This window comes from Sorex araneus, chromosome 10 (genome assembly GCF_027595985.1).
Source record: "Sorex araneus isolate mSorAra2 chromosome 10, mSorAra2.pri, whole genome shotgun sequence".
Taxonomy (NCBI): Eukaryota; Metazoa; Chordata; class Mammalia; order Eulipotyphla; family Soricidae; genus Sorex; species Sorex araneus.
This window is the reverse complement of record NC_073311.1, coordinates 39,221,797-39,248,131: the sequence shown is the minus strand read 5'-3', so window position 1 is coordinate 39,248,131 and position 26,335 is coordinate 39,221,797. Positions and strand designations below refer to the sequence as shown.

At 36.4% G+C, this 26,335-nt stretch overlaps 1 long non-coding RNA gene across 1 annotated transcript in view; it reads right to left on the bottom strand.

The window, feature by feature from the left end:
* Positions 1 to 21,237, bottom strand: part of LOC129399181 (uncharacterized) — a 107,204-nt gene extending 85,967 nt beyond the window's left edge. Inside the window, exons 1-2 of the long non-coding RNA XR_008626970.1 lie at positions 21,143 to 21,237; positions 20,607 to 20,753 (exon numbers count right to left, since the gene is read on the bottom strand). This is a non-coding gene — a long non-coding RNA (uncharacterized LOC129399181). The remainder of the gene's footprint in view (positions 1 to 20,606; positions 20,754 to 21,142) is intronic.
* Positions 21,238 to 26,335: the final 5,098 nt, after the last annotated feature.

The following is a 26,335-nucleotide window of genomic DNA, read 5'->3' as shown; positions in this document are numbered from 1 at the left end:
ACACCTCTCCCCAATATCCATGACATGGTTCTTTATCCCCCATTTTAAGAACACTAATCTGAGATTCTTAAAGCAACTGAGAAAAAAAATGGAAGCAATTCAAAAACATTTTATTTACTATGTGGTTTAGCTGGCACACATAGTTCTGATAATTCACTGTTCATCTTAGAACATCCCTCTAGGCCAGGCAGATGAAACAAAGAACTGGATTACCTGGTCTGAGTGTAGGAGTTGTGGATTCAATCTCTGGGACACACAGTTCCCTGAGCACTCCTGGGAGTGATCCCCCATTAGCCAAGCTAAGAGTAGCCTTTACATATAGGCCAAGATCCAAAAGAAGAAAAAAATATTCCTTTACCATGAACCAGTCACTTTAGTGATGGTGAAAGCATAAGATAGATGATAACCTATTCACTCCCCTCAAAAAAGTACAACTTTAAAATCAGAAACATAGAAAAAATCTTCAGAGTTATTACTTTCCAACCTTTGAAGAATGTGATCATGTTCGATACAAACTTAATTTTCACTCATTATAGTAGTGTTGATCTTTGTATCTATGATCTTAAGCTCAAAATAAGGCCCAGGGGTGTACCTCACTGGTAAAGTGCATGCCTGCATGTTTGAGGTCCAGAGTTTAATCTCTAGCACCAAACAAAATTTAAAGAGTTACAAATGAAAGTAATGAGTGAACTGGGAAGTTAGTAAACTGTGGTTGATATGCAAAATTCATTGTGCTTGAGGATTCAAGTGATAGTACAAGGGATAAGGCACTTGCCTTGCATGCAGCCAATCTGGATTTGATCCCTGGTACCCCATATGGTCTCCTGAGTACCACTAGAAGTGATCCCTGAGCAGAGCCAGGTATAGCCCAAGACTACTCCACCCTCAAGAATTAGTTTTATCACTCGTTTGAATGAATAAAACTTTACTGGAAAACTATAATGCTCACCTACTTATACTTTACCTATTATTCCTATTGAACTGAAAAGAAAAGTAGTGAGTTGGTACAGTAGAAAATATAATGTTAAAAATTGAATGGTTGTGGCCGGACTGATAGTATAGTGGGTAGGACGTTTGCCTTGTATGAAGCCTACCTAGGTTCGATCCCCACCATCTCATTTGGTCCCCTGAGCACTGCCAGGAGTAATTCCTGAGTTCAGAGCCAGGCCTTAACCCCTAAGCAACACTGGGTATGACCCAAAAAGCAAGAAAAGAAAAAAAATAGGTGGTATATTTAAAAGAGAAAACATCCCATTTGTCTATTTTCCTTTTTCGTATGTTCTTTGGAGTAATATATTCCTAAAGATGATTTATTAAGAAGCCTGTGTTTCTTCCTTCTCTGATACTAGAAAGAAGAAAAAGAGAAAATAAATAGTATTATAAGACAGAACTTGAGGCCATAGAGATAGCATAGGATTTAAGGCGTTGGCCTTGGATGTGGCCAACCCTGGTTCCATAGCCTGCACAACATCTGATTCTGCAGCACTGACGAGTGATCTCTGAGCACAAAGTGAGGAGAAAACCTTTAGAACTGCTAGGTGTGGCCCCCAAAAGCAAAAACGAAACACCAAATTCAAAAGCCAATAAAGGACAAGAGAGAATAGGGAGCTGGAGCAATAGTATGGCAGGTAGGGCATTTGCTTTGCAGGAGGCCAACCTAAGTTTGATTCCCAGCATCCCATATGGTTCCCTGAGCACTGCCAGGGGTAATCCCTGAGTGCATGAGCCAGGAGGAAACCTTGTGCATCATCAGGTGTCACCCAAAAAGCAAAAATAAATAAATAAATAGATAAATAAAAATAAAATAAAAAATAAAATAAAAAGCAAGAGAGAATAGAAGTAACTTTACAAGAAATGCATTGAGGTATGGATTTGAAAACAACATTCACACATATTAGCCAAAAAACTGAAGCTTTGGTTCATTGGTGGTTCGGAAAAAAAAAAGAGAAAGTTGCAAAATTACAATAAAAATAGAATGTACTGGGTGAAAAGAATGTACTGTACTGTACAGGTGATATTCCCACCCAAAGTTGTTGAGGGTTTTTTTTTTCTCACTACAGTTTCACCCAATAATGTCTGGTTCCAGATTTTTTGATACATGCTACTCTCATGGGTGTGAGATTATATTTCATTGTTGTTTGACTTGTATTTACCTAATCATGAGTGATGTTATGCAATTTTCCATATGACTGCTGGCCACCCCTATGTTTTTACTGGGAAAGTTTGTATGAGAAACCATTATTGGCAGTATTATAAACCACAGAATCTTAGTTAACAAATTAGAATACTTACGTATATCTATAGATAGATATAAAACAAACTGGGCCAGAGAAGTAATGTAGTGGGAGCGGTGCTTGACTTGCACATGGCCAAGCCGGGTTCATTCCTGGCACCAACTATGGTACCTTAAACTCCACCAGATGTGATCACAGGGTATGGGTCAGAAATTAACAATTATAATAATAATAGTGGCTTATTCTTAATCAGATTTTTGAAATGTATGACATTGTGAGAGCAGTCACAATTCCTGAATGTCCCATTTTTTTTTTCCTGAAAAGAATTTGGTCTTTAAAAAATTGCTTAAACTAAATTTCTGCAAAAACATTGCGTGGTTGGAGCTACTGCCAAAGATGCTACAATTTAATTATGTCAGGAGCGTTGGCTGGGCTTGTTTGACATTCATTAACAAAAAATAAACCTCACTCTCCTTCCTGAGAAAATAGAATTTGTAGTATTTTGGGGGACAGCAAAGTAAAGTGTGCTATTTTTTCAGTATGAAAAATTCATATCTAAAATGTGGATAAAGGAAGCTTTAAAAATCTTTGGTGTGGTAACTGAGCACCCTGGAAAATCTATGTTTTAGACATGTGACTGAATAAAGGGAACATAGAACAGACAATATTTGAGAAATTCGGAGAAGTAGCACTGTAGCACTGCCATCACATTGTTCATCGATTTGCTCGAGCGGGCACCATTAACGTCTCCATTTTGAGACTTGTTCCTGTTTTTGGCATACCAAGTATGCCAGAGGTAGTTTGCCAGGCTCTGCCGTGCAGGCGGGATACTCTCGGTAGCTTGCCAGGCTCTCCGAGAGGGACGGAGGAAAGGAACCCGGGTTGGCTGCATGCAAGGCAAATGACCTACCTGCTGGGCTATTGTCCCAGTCCTGCCAGAGAAGTAATGTCATAAAATTACAAGAAATAATAAGAAAATTTATTCTTCTAAATAAACTGTAGTGTTGTATGTATGTCAACTACTTAGTTCTTTTAAATTTAGCTTCTTTGGAGGATAAAATATAGGTAAAGTGTGGATGTGGGAAGAAAGTAAAATGACTCAGTTACATTTCAGAAGGAATTAAAAGTTAAATTAAAGATGCATATGCATACATATAATATATTGTTTTGTTATTCTAAATCTTATTCAAAGACATCTGAGTTTATTTGAAGAAAACAAGTTGTAGCAACAATCAGTGCACTTCTCAGCTCACAAAAACATAAATTGGGAAATAGTATACTCAAAGAACAGGAATATGCAGGGGGTATGAGTAGGTTAAAGATAACTGGTATGAAGATGACACAAAGTTAAAGGCTAGGTGTGGGAAGAAAGTCACAAATTTGTGTTTATTAAACAAAGACTATGAATGGGATAAGAAAGACATATGAAAGTGAAATATGTTAGAGGTAAATAAGAATAAAGCTAATGAACAATATGATTCAAATCCAAGTTACCGTTCTTTGCTCGAGAGCAGGTTTAAGATAGGAACATTTTAGAAATCACAGAAGTTAGCTGCCCGTCACCAACCCCGTTCCCAAGAGTATTGTGGATTGCCTCAGAGGCAAAGCAAATACTCCTCTGCTAGACTAAACCCTCTAACTCAACAAAAGTAAGGGTTGTTTTGGATGTGAAGAATTGAATTTTAAGCTTGCATAGAGAATGTTAACTCTGGGTGGTATATATGTTGGATTTGATGGTGACAAGGGTGATGGAAGAAAGACCACTTAAATGCTGGAAATAGCCATTCAAGGAAGCAAACTACAGCAAGAAAAAGCAGTTGTGAACTACAATAGTAGCGATGCAGATATTATAAACAACTTCAGAAAGAAATTCAGGGAGGAGACTAATAGGCCCTGAAGGTGAATTTGAAGTGGAAAACAACAGAAGCTGGAAAAGAAAAGCCAAAAATTAACCATCACGCTTCAGTAAATGAATTAGACAACACTGCACCAAACTTTATAGGACATGCAGGTTAAGTGGAACAATGACTAAGTGACTTTACACATGTTGGACTAGAGTGGATATGACAGGAAGTCGGATATTTGAATCTGAATTACATAAGGGGATTTGAGGTACATATAAAATTTGTGAGTGAGTGCAAATCAGGACAGTAGTTGAGAGTAAAAGGAGAGTACAGGGAGTGAGAGAATAATGAGCTCCTCTAATCGACCAGAGGAGAGCTAGAAAAGGAGACAGTAGGGGATAACCAAGTAGGTATGCTGCCACAGAAGCCAGGTGAGCAGAAACTTCAAGAGGGAAGGAGAGAACAGGGGCAACTGGACAGAGACACAAAGAAAGACCCGAGAACTCTTCTGGAATTCACAATTTAAGAACCACTGGTTCAATCATGAGTTGAGAGCAGGTATGAAACAGTGGGAACCGTAATGTGGAAACATGGACATGCACAAAGTATATATACAGATCACATGTTAAAACTTTCTTTTTTCTTTTTGGCTCACACCTGGCGATGCACAACACCTGCTCCGGGCTTTGCACTCAGGAATTACTCCTGACAGTGCTCAGGAGAGCGTATGGGATGCTGGGAATCGAACCTGGGTAGGCCACGTATGAGGCAAATGCCCTACCAGCTGTGCTATCGCTCTAGCCCCATCGTTTAAAAACATTTGAATGAGAGCAGAAGAAAGAGATCAGAGAGGAAATAGACAGGGACAAGGACAAGTTGGAGGACTTTTAGGATGAGAGAATGAGGGAAATACACTTGATCAAATAACTATTTGGCTTGAATGCCAACCCAGAGCAATGCAAATTCAGCCAAGACTCTGGAAATGGCTACTCCACCTATGCACTTTTGCCCTCTTTCATTTGTCCTTTCTTTTTTCCTTCCATTTATACCTTGGAGAAAACTTTCTGTGCACCATCCCTGATCCTTCCCTCTGTGAGTGTGTGTGTGTGTGTGTGTGTGTGTGTGTGTGTTCGTGCGCGTGGGTGTGTGTGCATGCGTGCATGTGTGTGTGTGTGTGTGTTTGTGGTAGGGATACAGGTGCTTTTTAGCAAATAAAATATGGAATAAAATAGGTCAGATTCATTTTTTTATTAAATCTCCCTAGCATATCAGAAAAATAAGATTTTATAAAATTACCATAGCACTGTAGCACTGTCATCCTGTTGCTCATCAATTTAAGTTGAGCATGCACCAGTATCTCTTCAACTTCTACTTAAACCCTGTCCATTATGATCAGATTGATTATATTTTATTTTAAATGCCTTTGAAATAGGTGTGCATGTTATATGATGTGGCATTCAATATGAAATCTAATTTATTTATTGATGACAAGTATGTGTGTACTTAACTTTCTACAGTTTAAAATCTCCTACACCAGGGGCTGGAGTGATAGCACAGCGGGTAAGGCATTTATTTTGCCTTGCACGCGGCCGACCCGGGTTTGAATCCCAGCATCCCATATGGTCCCCTGAGCACCGCCAGGGGTAATTCCTGAGTGCATGAGCCAGGAATGACCCCTGTGCATTGCCGGGTGTGACCCAAAAAGTAAATAAATAAATAAATAAATAAATAAAAATAAAATCTCCTACACCAGAAAGAAATAGCAGGGCATCGTTAAGAAAGGTCCATCTGAATATGAAAAGAATTGAGCGCTTTTTTTTTTTTTGCCTTTTACTTGTTGGGTCACACCTGGTGATGCACAGTGGTTACTCCTGGCTTTGCACTCAGAACTTACTCCTGGAGGTGCTCAAGGGACCATACGAGATGTTGGGAATCGAACCCGGGTCGGCCTCATGCAAGGCAAGTGCCCTACTACCCACTGTGCTATCGCTCCAGCCCCTAAGATTGAGCTTTTCATGGCTTGTAACTACCTAGCCTACTGATTTTGAAAAAATCCCTCCTCTCAATGAATCTTCATTAGAATTGTGCTTCTACTTGATGGTTTCCTCTTTCAGAATTTCCAGCTAAAAGAAAACTATGACTGAAAATCCTGTTATATTTTCTAATTTTTTGGAAATTAAATAAAAACATGCTTGGAGAAGTCAAAGCCTAAAGTCACAAAATGATGCTATAGATGCCAGGAGACAAATTTCTATTGGTAATAATTATGAAGAGATAGCAATCCCCATAATCCTTGTGTTTTTACTCAAACAAAAAGCTCCTTTGGATCTGACAATATATTTTACCCTTTCAAATCTTTTCTTTCAATATTGTTTTTCAATACCAAATGTTTGATGACAAATCAAAACAGGATTGTTCCAGACACAGTACACATGCCAGTATCTTTGAAAGCAAAGCCAGAATGCCAAATTTTGGAGACAAATGATTCATTTCTATTTCTACTTTATTCACTAGAACAACATAACCACAGTTGAGATTCCATCTAAGACTCAACAATATTAAGTCTCTGCCTTTGGTGACCACACAGACAACAATTTCAGTTGTGTCTCCCTTAGACAATACCACAATAAATGATCTCAAAGAACTCTGCGGGGGTCAGAGCTAGGAAATTAAAAAGTGCTTTAGGTTCTTATAAATTAAGCTGGTGTGCGTGTGGTGTGACCCTGCGGACAAAACAGAATAAATCAAAGAGCAAAGAAATAACCTTATTTTCTTTGTCCTTCATGACAATGAATGCAATGGAATGTTTGGTGCGCTGGGATTGCTGCATGCCCTCACTCACTCATGCTTTCTGAAATTTCTCTAGCAAAGAAGCTAAGACTTCCAACTGTGTTTAATGCCTCCCTATTTTATCCTACTTGCTAGTGTGTTAGATTTTTGGTGTTAGTTATTTTCTTTATTATTGTTGTTGTTGTTGTTGTTGTTATTATTATTTCCCTCACAATTGCTCTCATTGGTTCCTTTTTTAATTTTAACATCATATCTATAGTTTTAGGCCAGGACTCCAGGACTACTACTTATCTGGATAATTGTGACTTCCTTCATCTGATTCTTTCACTTCTGTAAAGCAGTGTCTTCATCTGCTTTTACATTCTATTATCACAATATGACAGAATTACTAGTTTAATTTCTCCAGTTTTCTTTGAACTTCACCAGGTCTACATCCTTCTTAGGTTTCCTTGATGGTTTATTGTGTAGGCTTTCCTAGCTTCACAATTTACGTGGGAATTCCAGCTGCTCCTCTATTTTATATTTAAACCCTCCCTCTACCATATTACTTTCAGGCAAATCTTCTTAAAGTCGTCACCCAATCATTTCTCAGCCATCTAACCAGTGTGCTCCAATTTTGTGATGATGTCTCCAACTCATTCAATCTTCTTCCAACCTTCCCTTTGCAATGCCTTGATTAGTGTTTTTGTAAGAAGTCTATCTGCTGGCAACACATCTTAGCTTCTATTTCTCAAACGCAACAATGTTTCATTCCACTCATTTTGGGTAATACCATGATTTTTGTATATTTTATGCCTTCAAGCACTTAAATTTAAATTATCTGTATCTCTTTGATTCAACCTCCAAAAACTCTCTAAGAGCTCAAAGCACGTAGCTCTAAATCAAACTTTTTAAAAATAGTGTCTGGTTATCTTTTTTTTTTATTGTTTTGGGGCCACACCTGGTGCTGCTTAGGGCTGATTCCCAGCTTTGTGTTCAGAAGTCACTCCTGGCTGGGCTTGAGGGATCATATCGAATGTTGGGGATTGAATCCAGGTTGGTCGTGGGCAAGGTAAGCACCCTACCTACTGTACTATATTTTGGTAGTTTTTTTAAATGATTCTTAATAGTGACAAAAAGAAAAAAAGAATTAGGCAAATTCACCTGCTCTTCCTTGACGACACAAATACAAATCAGTTTGGTAACCACATTGCTTCATTCTATCAGCTCCCCAGTGGGCCTTGAAAGCACTAAGCCTATTTCTTACCTTGCTCTCTGTCCTGTGGAGCTAATCCAACCATAGACTTGCCTTTGAAGTCAACTGGAACACCATGCATGGGTGAGCTCCAGATAGCACACAAAAGCAAGAAAAGAAAACTGACACGTTATTCTTAACCAAAGGCACTGAGCTATTTCCGTATTCTATACACACGGGCATCCCACAGACTTCAAGAGACTTCGGATGAAGTACAAGTTGAAGTTAGCAGTGTCTTATGAACAAGGAATGAGAGTAGACAAAGTTATAATAGGATGAAAGTTTTATATTCCAAGTAAATAATTATCTATTTTTATTATAGTCAAATCATAAATATTAGTTTTTAATAGACTACAAGTCTTCTTCCAAAAAATGGCAGTTTTTATCTGAAAATTGCATCTATTCTTCATCTATGGTATAATGATTGCCTTGCAGAACTGCATTCAGTTCCATGCAACAGACCAGAATATGTACTGAAAAGTAGTAGTCCTTATCAAGATGGGAGCATCATCACCATCTTTAAAAAGAGTATAAAGCAGCTCTCATACCACATAGCTCTTCATGGCCACTTAAAACATACTCTCAAACAGCATCAGCTTGCAATTCTGCCACATAGCAAAATAAAAATTTGCAGCATTAAAACTGCTTCTCATGGTCAAGAGTCTAAATGAAATGACATTCTGGAAAGTAATTAGATACAGTATGTATCTACCTTTTGACCATGCAAGTCTTTTCCTGAAAAAAACTATGGAAATAAAAGAATCAATTCTAGGCTCTATTACTTAACCATTACATGTGCTTTGGGGTAGGTTTTCCTTATCTCTGAGACCTTAACATGGTTATTTATTATAATAGTACTTGTTTTAGAGCCTATGTGGGTATGATGCCTGGCATGTAGGAAATGGTTAAAATATTGATATTTCAGTGGGTATTAGTATCCTTATTGCAAAGGAAGAAAATGTGTTTCAAGAATGTCAAATAATTGATTCAAGATAATTGCCATTCTGGGACTCGAGTCTAATAGATTTGATTCCAAAGACTACATGAGCTTTCTGTCACAACAGCTACTGCTTAACCCACAATCCCAAAGTGAATAAGAAAAGGAAATTTGAGTGAAGAAAATTAAACACATACTATCCCTAAAATCAATCAAAAATGTCTATGTTCTAATAATCCTCTCTTCAAAGTGTGTGCTAAATATTAGAGTGATAGATTTTCAAAAAGAAATTTAACACTCTCAGATCACTAAAACTCCATATACAGAATGACAGAAATCAAGACCAATTAATGTAGCCTAAATGCATTTAAACTTAGAAACTGTCATTCACTGATGACTGATAAGATACAATATAGATCCACCATAGCTGCAAAAAAAGGCTTTGAGCTCTTGGACAATAATGTGGCACCATACTATAACTACAAGTTATATTAAATATGCAAATTAAAACATAATAAGTTGTATTTGCCACAAGAATCTCACCATTAATCACTTTGTGAGGCCAAGACCCAGATGACAATGAGCAAGTTATGCCAAAGTTAAACTGTAAAGAATGAGCTTCTTGATATGTGCATTACTCTCTGTTGGTTACCCCATACAGATCAGAATGTCCAGATGCACATATATTCATTTGGGGGGATATGAAATTAAAATTAAATAGGAAGAAAATGAACAAAGAGACCTAGCAAGGTAAAAGAGAAACTGAGTAATAGGTGAACCTATTACTCATATCCCTATGTCTTGAATATTCATATTCCAAATCACCCTTTGGGATTTGGGGTAGGTGGCAAGGGTAGTAAGGAGCAATAGAAATCCAACTGGCCTTCGCAAGTCTGAGGAGAAGGTATAGAGGTTCTCTGTTCTCATTATCTGTTTAGACAGGAGAATGATGATTCCTGCTTCCCAAAGACACTGTGACTTGAGAGTTAGAACGGATATTGATATTTTTTCTCTGAGTAGGGCTCCTTAAGTAATCTTTGTCTCAGTCTCCCTATGATGTGCCTCTACTTCATAACAGGATATGACGGCCAATTAATCCTTAAGCTAAACTCCCCCTCTCCAATTCTTAACAATAAGACATCTGTCTTCCCCAACTAAGTGGATGCCATATACAGTCCATTGGCCGTATCTGGCAGCAATAGGTGTGTTTTTTATTATGCAATTCTTCCTGTTTTTAAGTGAAGAAGTCAGAAATGACCAAAGCTTTGATCTCCATCATTAGGAATTACTCCTGGCGGTGCTGGGGGACCATATGGGATGCTGGGAATTGAACCCTGGTTGGCCGCATGCAAAGCAAATGCCCTACCCACTGTGCTATCATTCCAGCCCCAAAGTTGATTCTACTTTAAAGTTCTAAACTTTTATAGCCAATAGAGACTAAGACGTAATCATCCCACAACTCTTTTCTTAATGTTAGGTTTTATTTGGAACAGTACTTTTGTCTGCATGGGAGTTGGTATAATATTTGTGCTGGGCGCGCAAAGGTATAAACTGAATTCTTCATAAAGAGATGTTGTTAAAAACATATTTTAAAAGATTACCCTGGTATAAAATCTATTACCCTGGCACAAAATCTATTTAGCCTATCTTCTCAAATTGGTAAGGAAGTTTAAGTATAAAACAAAACAAACGCACAAAATTTGCTTTATATTTATATCTAAATTTTGCAAGCGTACTACTAAATTCAGGAAGGACAAAAATAAATTCTCATCTTCCACATACATATTTAATCACAAATGTTCAACAAAGTAGTATATTTGCAAAGTGTGAGGTTAAATTAATGTGACACAATGTTTTAACTCCTCATTAAAAAAATCATTGCTGGTGAAATTAATCAAAATCATAAAATTTATTTTCAAGAACTTTAATTCTGAATGTTCTCATCATGCATTCAAAAAAGGTCAATAATATTGTGAACCAAAAAAAACTGTACTTGATTGTTAGGAGCACTTTCTGCCAATGGGAAGTTTATTTCTACCTTCACAGCATGGAGTATGATTGCTGAGAATAATTTTGTTAGATTAGTGATTTTATTATATTAGCCAATTTGTTCTTTAAAGTTTTTATTTCTCCAGTTATGCTGCAGCTAATGAGTGAAAGATCACATTTCCTCCTTGTATAAAATCTTCCCCAGTGCCTTCCACAACATTGACCAAACTGGATAATTAAGGGAGGTGGAGGAGTTAATTAAGTAACTGAGCAAATGATTTGAAGGCCTCCTAAGTTCATGGAAATAACCATAAATATTGAGTAAAAGGGCAACAATTTTAACTAAAAATATCCGATGCCATACCAATTTTTATGTAACTTAAAATAAAAAATTTTAATTTCCTAAACCATTCAGAAATCCAGAACTGTAAATAAAATTTTCGGCAAAAACCCAATTTTTTTGCTATATGTAACGCCAGTTGCTTTTGTATTTCGATAGCCAAAAAAAAAAAGCGCTAAATAAAACTGTCATAGAAATAATTTACTGGAAGCGGTAAAAATGTTCATAAATATTTGAAATCCAGTGAGTAACTAAATTAATGAGGATACTAGGTTAACTAGAATTCTCACTGGATTTGTGAGTATTGAATACACATTGCATTCTATATTGCATTAGCACAATTAAGTAAAGAATTGGGGCTGAAGTGATAGCACAGCGGGCAGGGTGTTTGTCTTGCACGCGGCCGACCCGGGTTCAAATCCCAGCACCCCAATATGGGCCCCTGGGCACTACAGGAGTAATTCCAGAGTGCAGAGCCAGGAGTAACCCTTGTGCACTGCCGGGTGTGACCCAAAGAGCAAAAAAAAAAAAAAAAAAAAAGAACTATGGATTCAAAACTCATTGATACTTTAAAATCACCACTTGAAAATATAATTCACTTTTTAAGATTATGTTCTGCCTATACGGAAAATTTTATTGTCGTTTTTCTACTTGCCAAGACCATTGGTTGCCCTGGACTGAGTAATACACCATCATCGATGATAGGTAAGGTAGATTTTGTTTTTTGTTACATAAGTGCACACCTACTAGGTGACTTTCTTGTCACTTGAAAATTTTTTCATTCTTTTTTAAATTAAAATTAAAAGTGCTAACGTAAAACTATTTTTGTAAATGTCACCAAATGGAATTTCTTTAAAGATCAACAGCATCATCATACAGCATGCCTAAAAAAGGAATGGTATTATTCGTGCGTCACTTATAGCCTTTTTCATATTAAGCTCACGGTGAACCAACAAAAGAGAGGAAGTTAAAAATTTTTTCATTAAAAATGAGTTATTAACTTAGCACATTTTATATCTCATCAATTAACACTCAAACTGATAAGCTATGTCCTGAAATTCCATGATGTGAATTCGAGAGGAAGCTGAAGGTTTTCTCTTCACAGCAACCAAACAACCTGTTAATTTAGAAGAAATAGAAATCTTTAATGACTCAACTGATTGAGACTACAGTGAGCAAACTGGCTGATTAAATATTTCCCTTTCCAACTGCTTGTGGTATGTTCTTATGGCAAATCGTAGGGGCTAAATATTGTGCTGCATTGTGCACCCAGGTGGCAGTGAGACACCACCAATTACACACTGTAGCTAAGTGCCAAGGTTCATGCCTGAAATTAGTGTCAAAATGAAAGGACCATAGCAAGTTAGGGTTAAAGGGGAGAGAAGTTCATCCTCTGCATTTTACCAACATCAACACAGCATGCGATAAGCGTGTGGAGTACAGGTTTGTCTTTTGGAATTCTCACACACTATTTGATTGCTACTATTACAATACAGACTGCAGAAAATCCGTATTTCTTGGAAGAAGGATATAGCTCAAGACCCCCTGACTGAAGATAAAAGTCCCCCCTCACTTTTCCTCAAATGACAACAGAATAAAGGGGCCCTGTCAGCAGAATATGCCCCTCTGACTTAGGAGGGTATGCACAGGCTAACTGTGCGTAACCGGTTCAACAGCTCAAGACCAAACTTTCTAACTTGATTTATCTAGGGAAAATAATATACTGTTGATTTGCATGTTATTCGTACTTCCTTAAAGCTTGTTCTGTCTTACTATGTATGTGTATAAGTCAGTGTTTTTGTGGTCAGTAAAACAGCTCCATAGCAGAGGTCAACTGTAGTTGTTGATTCATGAAATGTCGGCTGGGATATTTCTATAATGCAGAGCATTTTCCTTGAATACTTGGTTTAAGAGGTGCCAAAATATATAGATATAAGTGCTTCTCTTGCGATGTCAAAGTTACTTTTGAATATACAATTGAATGAAAAATAAAATGACACAAAACTAAAACTCCTTTTTGGAAACAGAGTTGCAGTAGGATTTCAATACTGAAAGTTCAACAGGAAAGAGTTAAATAATAAAATGTCATGATGGTTAAGGGGATTTTTTTTTGTGTGGAGGTGAGTGGTTAGCTAAGATACTGAATAACATCTAAGGACTAGAGGAAATAATCATACAAAGCATAAAACAACTAAAGCCAACTAGGGTCAGCTGTGTCACGGATCTGAGTAGTGAAAGAAAACATACACAAATATAAGATGACTGTATTCTTACTGTTCTGTACCTGGAATATTTATGTTGGAAAGAGCAGTGATTCCAAAAAAGCAGCAAACGTATATTTAAAAGTGAAAATTGTCATTTCTATACTCAATAGTTAGGATATCTGTCAGTAATAGAAATACTTAAAGATCTTTGACATCTTTGTTCTGTAAATGTAGGTATATTGCTTTTCTTTTCCCTGTTTGCTTCCCCTTTTATCAGTCCTTCCTTCTCTTCTGCATACTTCTGGTCCCTTTTTCCCAATTTCAGAGGTGTATTAAGTACATTGTCTCTGACGGGCACTGAGTTAAGCAGAGGACCTCTTATTTCCAAGCCTCTTCTCTTACTGTACTGATGGTTCCCTGAAGATTGTCTAAACTCGAAGTCACTTTAGATGTTTCGAATGTTATGTGTAAAGAGATTAGTACAAATACAAGATAGACTAGGCTCTGTGCATGTCCTGGGTTTTAACCCAAGGGGAGGGGGTGGTAGAGGAGGGCACTGACAAAGTAGTGCAAAAAGTGCTTCAGGTCCAGGGTGGATCACAGAAAGCATAAGATAAACTCTGAGAGAATACTAAGAATAACTTCCTACTGTAAGAAAATTTGTATTCAGAGATTAGTACTAATGCAGTTGGAGAGAGACCAAATCCAAATGACAAGAAGTCTAAATAAAGATGTGAAACTTAAAATTTTTAATTATTTACTATTTACTGGGGAATCCAGGGATGCCAAGGGGTATAATATTGAAAGAACAGTAAGGTGGTTGTGAGCCCTATTTTAAGTGCAGAGATGTGACTCTGAGATCCACTGCTTTATTCTCAAAAACCTGATTGAAATAGGGACATCACAGAGGCTCAATAATATTTGCTGAATAACTGGAGGAATGAATAGAGTCTGAGAGACTTTAATTTTATATCATTTCAGATATTCCCTAAGAGTTATTGAAATTCTCAGTCTCAGTGTCTCAGTTCTTCATATACAACCAAAGATAGTGACATTACTCTTCTAGTATTTGAAAGTATTAGATTAAAAATAAAGGTAAAAACCTTAACATACTGGCCAGAAAATAGAAAAAAAACCATGTTAGCAGTTAATTAATATAATCAGAGTATAAAATAATGTAAGAAGCAGAAATAAAACCCAATTTAGTGTTTGCTGTAGCATCAACAGAATAGTTTAAAAAAAAAGGAATGCATTTAGGCAACACTTTTTAGGTGCATTTATATCAACAGATAACATCTAAAAACATATTTTTACTTTTCATGAGTATGTTTTTCTAAATTAAAATACATAACTAGAACATATTTTAATCCATTTAAAAAACAGATGAGAAATCCAAGTTCTAAAGTGGTATAGATTAAATGTGATTAGCAGATGATATATGAATTACTAGTGACACTTTACTAGCCTGTAAAATCTGGCAAATAGTGAATACGAAATTAATGGTTAATGGTAAGCTATCATCAAAAAGGAGAATGTTTGTACAATAATTTACTTGATTTCTATGTTTTGTATTTCAAAAACTTCATATTTCAAGCACTTGGTATTCTTCTCTAGATATTTCCTGAAAATTTAATATTTAACTTACTGTAACTATGTTAAAACCCTGGCGAGTGTTAATTATATACCACATGTTCCTGACCATGGAATGTTACCTTGTCTTTCTCTAAGGAACTCTTAGTCTTACAGTATGTTTTAGTCTTTGCATTTAGACTGTGGATGTAATTGTCAGAAACATAGAGGAAATTCAAGAATCATAGGTATACAATGATAGAATAAAGCCGAGAAAAATTAAAAACATAAGTCATGACTTAGAATTATTATTAAGGATATTAAAAGTTTCTGTTCAGTTTATGATGTAAAATCAAGTCTAGCAGTTTTAGAACTTGGTACAAACTCAGGGTCATTATGAATCATTAAAGGACATCTCGATAAAGAAATTATAAATAGTAATAAGCAAAAACAAATTTCACATTTTGAAATATGCAAAAACTTTAAACACTTCCATTAATTATAACTTAGGGCTGAGTAGATAACTATACTCATTATCATGGTTTTAGTTTCTTATATCATTCTGTTACTCTTCAATTGAAAGCACTTTTTCCCAATGGCAATACAAATTAAAACCTGTTGTTGGAACCCTGAGTTTACTAGACACAAAATACAGATGATAAAATTTTCCCATATGTCTTTGCTGACAGGCTAGAATTAACAGCACAAGCATTGTGGTGATTACTTCAGTAACTGCTTAAAAGCTCCCCCATCCAGATCTTTATATTTTCTAGGTAATACTCAGTAGAAATCAGAGGTTTGCATTTGGCAAACTACTCTGGGGAAAATAAACTGTAATAAATATTTTACTTAATGATATTAACTTGCTGTAATTGGGAAAATGTGATATCCAAATATCACCCACCCTCCAAGGTTATCTCAAATTTTCTAGAACTTTTTGTATAATTTCTAATAAAACAAGTTTTAAGCTCCCATAGTGCAAGCCAAACAGGTCAGACAAATATCTTCTAAGTCAAGACAACTTTCTAGGTTACAGTTAAAATCCATAACACGCTAAAAGAGAAAGCTCAAAAGTATTGTAGTAACCAATTACTCTGCAAGACTGGAATATGAAAAAGAATATTAATTACAAAAAGAAAGCAAACTGAGGGAAATTTAGTGAGCATTTTAGGAGAGAAGAATAAACTAGAACTCAATTTTACTTTAATAAAAATTGCACTGGTGTGTTAATTTAGCAATAACACCACAATCTAACTTTTAATGTTCACTATAATCAATTAAATTGAATAAAATTTTTCTAATTAGCATTTAAAACAACTCAGTCTAGAAGTTAATGGCTCTGTGAGTAACTTGCAGAGAAAAGCTGATTTAAATATTTCATTTTGACTTACATGAAAATTGATCTAATATGTCACAACTCTAGTTCCCCAAAGATTTGATTCTTTTAAAGCTATGTGATTAACTTTACTTGTGTCTACATTTCCCAAAAGATTTGAGGTGTAGACATTCCTGGTAACATTAGCAACTATCATATTAAGCTTATATCAGAATTTACCTATTTAGTAAAACTGAAATTTAACAACTGCAAATTTCCATACACATATTTTATTTTTCAGCCCATTTAAAATTTTTAAAATGCATTTTGTATAAAAACAAAGCCATTGATATGATAACACATAATATTTATTGCTTTTTTTCTCTAAACCTTCCCTAGCCTCTTTGGCTTTCTCTTTAAACCACAAACTCATATACAGATATATGGATATACCTAATTATATCCATATATCTATATAATTTTTTTCTCCCTTAAAGATACAACTAATTCTATTAAAAAACTACCAAATTATAATAGAGGAATCTGGAAATACTCACTGTTTTATCTCAAGAGTTCAATTCAATTGCTTCAGCTGAAATAAATGCATGAAGACTTTTCTGAAATAACTTTTACATAAGGATAAAATGATTTCTATGTAAGAGACAATTACCAGCCAACATTATTACCACCAGAAAATTGTAAGCTAGAATGAGCAATAAAAACATTGTATTTGGAATGAGATATTAGAGAATAGCTATTAAAATATTTCACTCAATTTCTATTACACCTTAAAATGAAAGTCATCAAAATGTCATTACAGCCCTTTTCTCCAGATTCTTTAGAGACTGAATTTAATCATTTCAGGAAATTGAGCACTATCCAATACTCACTTAAATTCTTTGAAATAACAGCAAAACAAAACACAATGTGATAGTTATAAGTCATCCTATATTAAAATATGTTCATACACATTCATACATACCGTATAGCGTATAGCAGGGAATAATTGCCTTCAATTACCTAGAATTAAATTTCTTGTGAAGTAAACATCCATTTAAGTATTACTTGTAAGAAGACCTTAAATAAGAAAGTCAAGTGAAGAAAGAGAATGGAGTTTTACAAACCCCAGTCTTAATAAGGTGCTAAAGCAGCAGTCTCAAAAAACTACCTTCAAACATTCATTTTTTGGGATATTACTTCCAGCCACAATGATTACCTGTACAATAGACCATAAAACTTTTAACTGCTGCTCTACAAAAGGAGCTAAACATTAGTAGAATTGGTGCAATTACATTAATAATAGCATCCTTATGCATTCTTCCAAGAAAACTGGTAATCTATGAAGATTCTTCAAGACTCAGAGACCTTCCACATCGCCTAATCCCAGTTCTTACCAGCTCTAGCAGTAAAATCAACATAAAGCAGATAAAGAAATTTTTTCTTGATCCCCCCCCAAATACTTTTCTTTAAAAAATAAAAACCTGCCTATTTTCAGGGCTGAAAGATAACACAACTACCTTATTGTATTTGCTTACAAAAGCTAAACAATCTTTAGAAAAATGACTATGTAATTTTCAAAGACAGTCTTCTTTAAACACCTTATTTACTATATAAAAAGGCACATTATGTGTTTTAAGTAGTTTTATTTTAGAAAGCAATTTTCTAAAATTACTGGCAAGAAATACATATATAGTTGGCAAATTGCACTTTTAAAGACGTTTCATTTTTACCTTTTAATTTGATGAAGAAACTACTTCTTATGGAACCCTTTTTTTTTTCTGCAGAAACTCAGTGCTGGTCATTTATGATAAAACCATTAGCATATTACTATTTAAAAAAATAAGCTGCCCTTCAAAGCTACAATCTCTAGAAAGAAAGCTGAGGGTGCTTCTAATACCTCTTCCAGCCCCTGTTTTTGTCATCACCATTTTATCAGCACAGGGTAAGTTCCGAGCAGCATCAATGAAGCTGTATTATTTGAGGGAACAGGAAATATAGGAGGTCTCATCTGCTAAGCACAGCTGTATACCCCCCACTGCCTCTTAATCACAGCGCAGCTCTCTAACGAGGTTCTAGAACGCAAGCATGCCAGCATGCCCAGGGACTAGTAAATCGCCCACAGGCAGAACATTCCTAAGAGTCACCAGTATTGGATACAACTTTTCCTCAAAAAAGAAAAAAAAGGAAAAAGAAGACGGAAAAAAAAAAAAAAAGCATGAGCCTGAAAGCAACAACCGCAACACGTCTGCCTGGTTTTGCCTTGCACTTGGCAGTTCGCAAGGGGATGCCAACCCCATAGGAGAAACTCCTCCTTACTTCTGACTAGCCTGGCCGCAACCAGGCATCTCACAAGGTCTGCTCCATAGGCAGCCTCAACTGCAAAGAAAGTCAGGGTAGGAAGGCTTCCCCTCTCTTCTGCAACCCCCCTAAAGCCTATCACCCCCAATCACCACTAATGACAATTTCCTCCACTTTGCGCCAAGTTTTAGAGGCCCCCTCCACAATAAAAGATAGCTGTTTGTGGAGGCTGCCTTGTTCCATTTCATTAACTCAGAACAAAACATTTTTAGTGGGACAGCGGTGTTTACTTGTAAGGACTGATGAATTGTTCGGCGCCCGTTTATCACAAGCAAACAAAGACATTCGGCCACAATTTTGGACATAAATCAAGGTACATGCTCTTCAATTAAAAAAAAAAATCAAAAAAGATTGCCTAAGTCTCCAAAACCACAGAGACGGAGGTCGAACTGGCCATGGCAACGAAGATCAGGACTTGGGTCTCCAGAAGGACCTAGCAACCGATAAATGAGTTCAGATCTCTTTTCATCTCCACTGGTGTGAAAGCCAAAATTAAAAAGATTAGATCACCCTGCACCCATTACAAAAGGCACCACAATGAAAAAGTCATTTCCAGCCTTTGAATCACATCAAATAAATAACATTCATCTCAGCTATAATGAACAACTTTCAAAGTAAATTGAATCTCCATAGTACTGCTTTCCCTGGCTGCACCGTATTTACATAACAATATATCACAGGAAGCTCAGAATGGGTTTTGTAAATGGGGAACTCCGGATAAAAAGCATCTTTAGCCCCGATTACTGTATACTCAAACTGCTTTTCAATTCCCCTCATTTAAACAATGTGCTATATCAGGAACATAAACAATGCTTTTAAATTGTGGGAAATGAAAGTTTGGGGCACAATTTTAAATGTCTGGTCTCAAACCTTTTGTGGAGCGCAGAGAATGGAAGAATCACCTATCCTCCTAATTCCCTGCCCTGGACTCATTTTTGTGACAAAGAATTCTCATCTATGTGTACACTTGCTTCTTTGTTCATGCTAGCAATTTTTCACCCAAATACCTCCTGCATTTTAATCTACTAGTAAAGACAAAAAGCACATTTGCAGATTTTGTTAACATGTGGTTCATTCATTGTCATTTCCTAGAAAGTATATTATATTCTCCATTTTGCAATAATAAGAAAGTCTATTAAGTTTGAGCAATCCCCCCAAATATTCATTTTCTACAGTCTAGTTTTGACACAAATTTCTCCAACTCATTAAAAGATCTTTTAAGAACAGATATTCCAAAAGAGTTTACTTTCCTTAAACTATTATACAATTCATATGCTTCAAATGTTCAAAATAGGACAATTAAACCTACGTTAAAATATACTCACAGACTCCTATCTTTATTTTGTGGCCGCTCACGTAGACATTACTATTTGAACTCCACGGGGAATCTCATTAATTTTTAAAACTCTCTGACCTCAGTACAGTTGAGTGTAAAAATAATTACAAATTAAGAATGAAAGAGCATCACTTGAATTCTACTCAGCCATATGCTCTACATTGCACAAAACATTGCTAACTATCATCAAACAGATTTTTTTTCTCAGCTATGAATTTAAACAGCATGATAAATGTCATCAGACAGACATAAAAAGCAGCTCACCCTTCCGCCCAGCTCCGCTCCCACCTCACCTCCGGATGATTCTAGTAACACAAAGCCCTAAGAATACAGGTTTGCAGGCAAGCAACAGCACAGATGACACCCTCGTGAAAACATTTCCCATTGGAGATCGTATAAACCTCTGCTGCCAGGATGCAAAAATTTTAAACAACGGGGGCATGAAGATTTCCTTACCTAAAACTTGTCAGAACGATGCTCCTCGGGTCCTTGTCATTGTTGTCACCTCCAGTGCCCCCTCTTGCCATTGTGGAAATTGGCTCCACTCTGTTTATTGCTCTGTGCCTCAGTTACAGCTGGGGCACTCATCTGCCTGCACAGAACCTACCAGGGGAAATGAGAGACAGAAGAGTAAGAGAGAGAGAGGGAGTGGAAGTGTGTGCGTGCGCGTGCTTGTGTGTGTGTGTGTGTATGTGTGTGTGCGCGCGCGCGTGTGTGTGCATGTGTGAGTGCGTGTGTGTGCCTGTGTTTGAGTGTGTGCGTGTGTGTGCGCGCGCGCGTGTTTGTGTGTGTGTGTGTGTGTATGTGTGTGTGTGTGAATGAGAAAAAGGGAGACAGAGACAGAGACTGCTGACTTAAGACTAAGAACCTAAAACCTCCGACCAAGTCAAGCCTGAATAAAAATGATCAAAGCGCTGTCCTTCATCAAGAGTGTAGACAGATATTTTTTTCCTCCTCCACTGAAAAGTGGAGCTGTCATAGGGAATTCTCACCAGCAAGGCGCAGACAGAGGACGGTCTCCTCCGGAGTGTCAGCGCTACCCAGCAGTCCGTGCAGAATACAGGTACCTATTGTTCCAGAGACAGATATGTAGCCAGCCAGTCAGACTCTGACAGATCTCAGCAAACCAGTGAGCCTGCCTTCATTTTAACTCCTTATTTCCTAGTGCTTTTTGGTCAAATGCAGAGGTCTTCTTATCACCCACAAGAAATAAATGGAGATGATGCAGATGAGCTCACAGCGTGAACTAGTCCTGTATCTTTTACAAACTGGGCCTTTTCCTACTATTTATTGAAATGCAGATTTTGATACTAATATCCCCCTCCCCTCCCAGAAATGAAGAATTAGATTGCACAGGCAAGACTTAGCTAGTAAAAGAAAACCTGAGCATCTAAGATTAAAAAGTGCAGCCAATTTAAAAGAAAGACCTAAACAGGATTAAAACAAAAAAACCATGAGAATGTTTCCCAGAGCATGAATGTGGTTACCTAAACCAAAGGGGTCCCAACTTTTGCATAAGGGTGTGGCACACTGAATACATTCAGCACAAAAAGCTACCAGTAGGCTTCTGTTTTCCTGAGGGCTGAAATCCTTTTTTTTTTTAACTTTTTTTCTAGACCCCTGTGTTTTCTCCAGGACCCCCTAAACTATCTACCTTCCTAGAGCCTCACCAGTGGCTAATTTTTGCCTAAGGTAGTATAACAAAATTAGTAATACCCAAAGAAAAATAACTTGGTTTAATTTCTCCCTTATGTTTCCTGAGGTCTATTTGATTCCGTAAGTTCCTGGACCTTTTTAAAATAACTATGAATTCTGACTTTTATCTTTATGTATTAATTGAATAAACTGCCTCCTGAGAAATGAAAGAAGGCTAATGTCTTGCATTTGACTGTGTAGTACCATTAGAAATCAGGGGAAGGAAGAAAGGAAGGAAGGAGGAAGGAAGGAAGGAAGGAAGGAAGGAAGGAAGGAAGGAAGGAAGGAAGGAAGGAAGGAAGGAAGGAAGGAAGGAGCGAGGATGGAAGGAAGGAAGGAAGGAAGGAAGGAAGGAAGGAAGGAAGGAAGGAAGGAAGGAAGGAAGGAAGGAAGGAAGGAAGGAAGGAAGGAAGGAAGGGAGAGAGAAAGGAAGGAAGGGAGGAAGGAAGGAAGGAAGGAAGGAAGGAAGGAAGGAAGGAAGGAAGGAAGGAAGGAAGGAAGGAAGGAAGGAAGGAAGGAAGGAAGGAAGGGAAATTGGGACGGAGGGAGGGAGGGAGGGAGGGAGGAAGGAAGGAAGGAAGGAAGGAAGGAAGGAAGGAAGGAAGGAAGGAAGGAAGGAAGGAAGGAAGGAAGGAAGGAAGGAAGGAAGGAAACACAAAAGAAAAAGTAGGCTGCTGTTGAGTTTAAACAAAATGTGGACTTAGCTTTCCCAAAGGACTTAGTAAAACAAGCATTTTGGACTTTTTTATTCTAGAATGAACACTAATTTCACTCATTGTTACCGTTGATACATCACTGTGCATAATCTGACATAGTAGGTATGCTGCAGAAGCTATAAAATGGTTATGAAAATTTCTTTGTAAAACCACACTCATGCATCATTTTACAGAGCCAGAGGGTAAATACTCAGCGCAATAGGGGAGATTTAACCATGCATAGCTCATGATTGTAATGAGTTAAGCAGTGTAAATCTCAGTATTACCCAGCAGCTCCTTCTAAATATGCAAGATTTGTCTTATTTTTAATGCTAATAAGAAATTGAATTTTGAAATTTCAAAATCCCTTTTTGAAAAGAAAAACAGACCTAGAAAAATATAGTTTTCCCTTTTCACAGTTACTTATCCCAAACTCCAACTTTATGAATCCATTTCAAGTCATGCTAATTTAACTAGGACCTAGGGCAATTAATATGGGCTTTAGAATCTCTTTTCAAATTTAAAATTACTTTACTAAGTAACAGCTAATACGTCTGCATTATAATTTTTACATAGGAAAAGCTTTTACAATAGAGGTAGGGAGAGGAAGCATAGCCAAAGACTTTACCTAAAAGAGGAGAAAGTATGCAAGGCTCTTACTAAGCTCAACTTTAAGGAACAAAGTTAAGATAATCATATAGCCTTTCGCCATGGAGGCAGGGGAAGGGTGGGAAAGGGGTAGGGGTATACTGGGGATATCTGTGGTGTCCTGGTGGAGGAATGGGTGTTTGATCATTCTGTGATTGTAACCCAAACATGAAAGCTTGTAACTATCTCACGGTGATTCGATAAAATTTAAAAAATATATCATATAGCCTTTCTCTTCTAAGTGGTACAAGTAGATTTTCAGACTCATTTCAAAGGACACGCATATCTTTGTAAGTTTAAGAGATCACTTAAATTACAAATCTTATTTGTCATAATTATTTTAATATCACAATAGTAAATCCCATTTCATAGAAGAAAGCAGACTAGATGAGAGGTGTGCGTACAGAACAGAGCTGGATCTCAACAGAGGGAATAGGCTGCACGGAGGCCAGGTGACCCTATTGCCTCTAATGCTGCAGTTTAAAAGGGACATTTAAGCTCTCACTCCTGAGCGTGTGATAAGACTTAGGTGTAAGTTCATTTAATTAGAGCATTACCCAGACCTCATCCAGATGTCATCTTTTATGACGGGTTCTTGTTTGTTTCTTTTGATCTTGCTATCCAACTTCTGTTGTCTTCAGAAAACCAAGCTTGGTGTGCCAAATAGATTTCAAATAATAAGCTCTTAACATGTTTGAATACAGACAGTTCTCCCAGCGGGGGGTCCATTATTTTCTGGAGGCATGTGTGGAAAGTTATCAACATTAGTGGAAGTAGTGTATGTGATAAAAAACAGAGGCTGTATTCTTGCAGTGTGTATGTGGGCGTGTGTGAGTGTTTGTGTGTGTAAATAGTTACCTGTATTTGGAAAAATATACATTTCTTTTTATTTTATAAGTAGGGAAAATAGATCATTTTTTCTCTCAGGAACATTTTCATGAAACCCTCCTAGGCCATCTTTGTCCCTAAGGCCTAAGTTTATCATTATCACATATCAGTCCCCAGTAATTAATGTCAAGAAAAAGGTCAAAACTAAGTGTCAATAGTTCTTTGAAAGAGAAAATAAAACTGGTTTCTATCCTGAGTTTTTTAAGAAATACACACACAGGTGAAGGGCACTACTCATTACCTATAGCAAGGGCAAGCTAACAGCAGTGGTAACTGCTGTGCATTTATTTACCTCTCTTCAGCTACATAGTTTGAGCTGAAGGATCTGAAATTGGGTTTCCCAGAAGATATGAAAAGAAAAGAGAATATTCTCTTTATATTATATGTAAAGTATTCTGACTTCCTTATAATTTCTTCCCAGAACTTCCTATAGACACATTTGGTTATTCATTTACACAATAAACCACATGCTGATAAAACTTCTAAGAGACTCTCTGGAAATGTTGCGGGTAACTCAATTCCGGCAATGTCGAAAATAGTATCTCCACCAAATTAAACATTATCTAAATTCTCCACATAGTTATTTAATACATAGAAGATCACCTCCGTGTATAATCTATAAATGACTTGGATTACATATTAAAATTCTAATTAAAAATCCTTGTCTTATCTCAGTTGGCTGATTTGAGATTAGAGCATAAATTCTGTCTTGGAGTGAAAGCTTATATAGAATCAAAATTTCTGATGGTCACAAGTTGGAAATTATTAGAAATATTGCAGAATATTTTTAATGAAAAGAAAATGATTTAAAACTATGCACAACTTCCAAGGTTCTCTTTTTCACAGAGAATATTTGGTAGCATCAGGAAATTTAGGGAACTTTAAGAGATTAGTTTTCAGCTAAATGAAGAAGAAAGTATTACCATGATTACTTTCAAAACTGAGATTTTTTAAAAAAAAGAATTTGGCAACTTGGCTGATTAGAAAAATCATTATAAAATACATAATCTAAAAGTTAACCAATGGTCAAATCAGAACTGAGTAATTTATGACTTAAATTTTTGTTTAATCCATCAAGTGGAAACACTGGTTCCCAAAGTACTGTTGAAAGGCATTGAAAATTGGTGGGAAGTGTTAGGGGCTACTTTCACCATCCAAAAACCTATAACATTTAAAGGAGTGACTATTTGGTAATTAATAGAAGAAAAAGTAGGCAATTTCCCTAACAACTCCCTTTACCACAGCAAAATACATAAACTTTTAAAGAGTCTGCCTGACAAGATTCCTGATACACAGATTAAATTAGATAAAAATTTGGTTTCAGGAAAATTCAGTGAGATATTTTATTCACCAATTCAAAAACAATCAGATACTTTCAGGTAATGGTAAAAATATTTTTTAACCTTTCTTCTGCAATAGCTACAGGGGGTCAACTCTGAGAACACATACTCAGACAATAGAGTGTCAATAGTTTGAATCCTAAGAAAGTATTTGCATTGTTGCATGTATAAATGAAATGACATGCTTTCCATGTTTCTACAAATGTCCTGGTAAGTAGTTTCAGATTTATAGGATAAAAAAAAAGAAGCTGATTTCTGGGTTCAGATTTAATGTAAAGACATTTCATTTCTATGGGAAAAACCCAAAAGGAGGAAGGCAAAAAGATTGATAAGAATTTCCCTTTTCTGTGTAAAACCTTCTAAAAGTTCACAGAAGATTCCAGAACATGCACATGTCCTTAAAGAATTTTGTCTTTGGTCATGTAGTCTTACTAATTCAAGTCTTTTGATTAAAAATCAGAATAAAGCATGATCTATTAATATCACAAAGTCCTCACAATCCTGAGTTAAAACATCATCCTTAGCTACTGCTGCTTAAGGAGAGTCTTTAAAAACCAATTTAATTCTCTTCCACCCAGTCAAGTTTTCTCCACAGATAATTGGTTTTCATTATATGCACAAAAGTATCAATGAAGTCAGTGTGTATGAGGCATTTAAATATTTTCAAATGAAAATATGCATGTATTTATGTTTGGATGCCCAAATACACACTTCTATTTGATTCTATATCACTGATCATTAACATTCATCTAACTGAAGAGAAAGCATCATGGAAATTATGCTATAAAAAGAGTCAAGTTAATAATTAAAGTAGTAGGAGTTCAATAAAATCAGTAAGGCAGATGTCATATTATTTTATTTTAAACAAATATTAATATATTCTCCTTATTAATGGCATTGCATGTTCATAACCCCAATC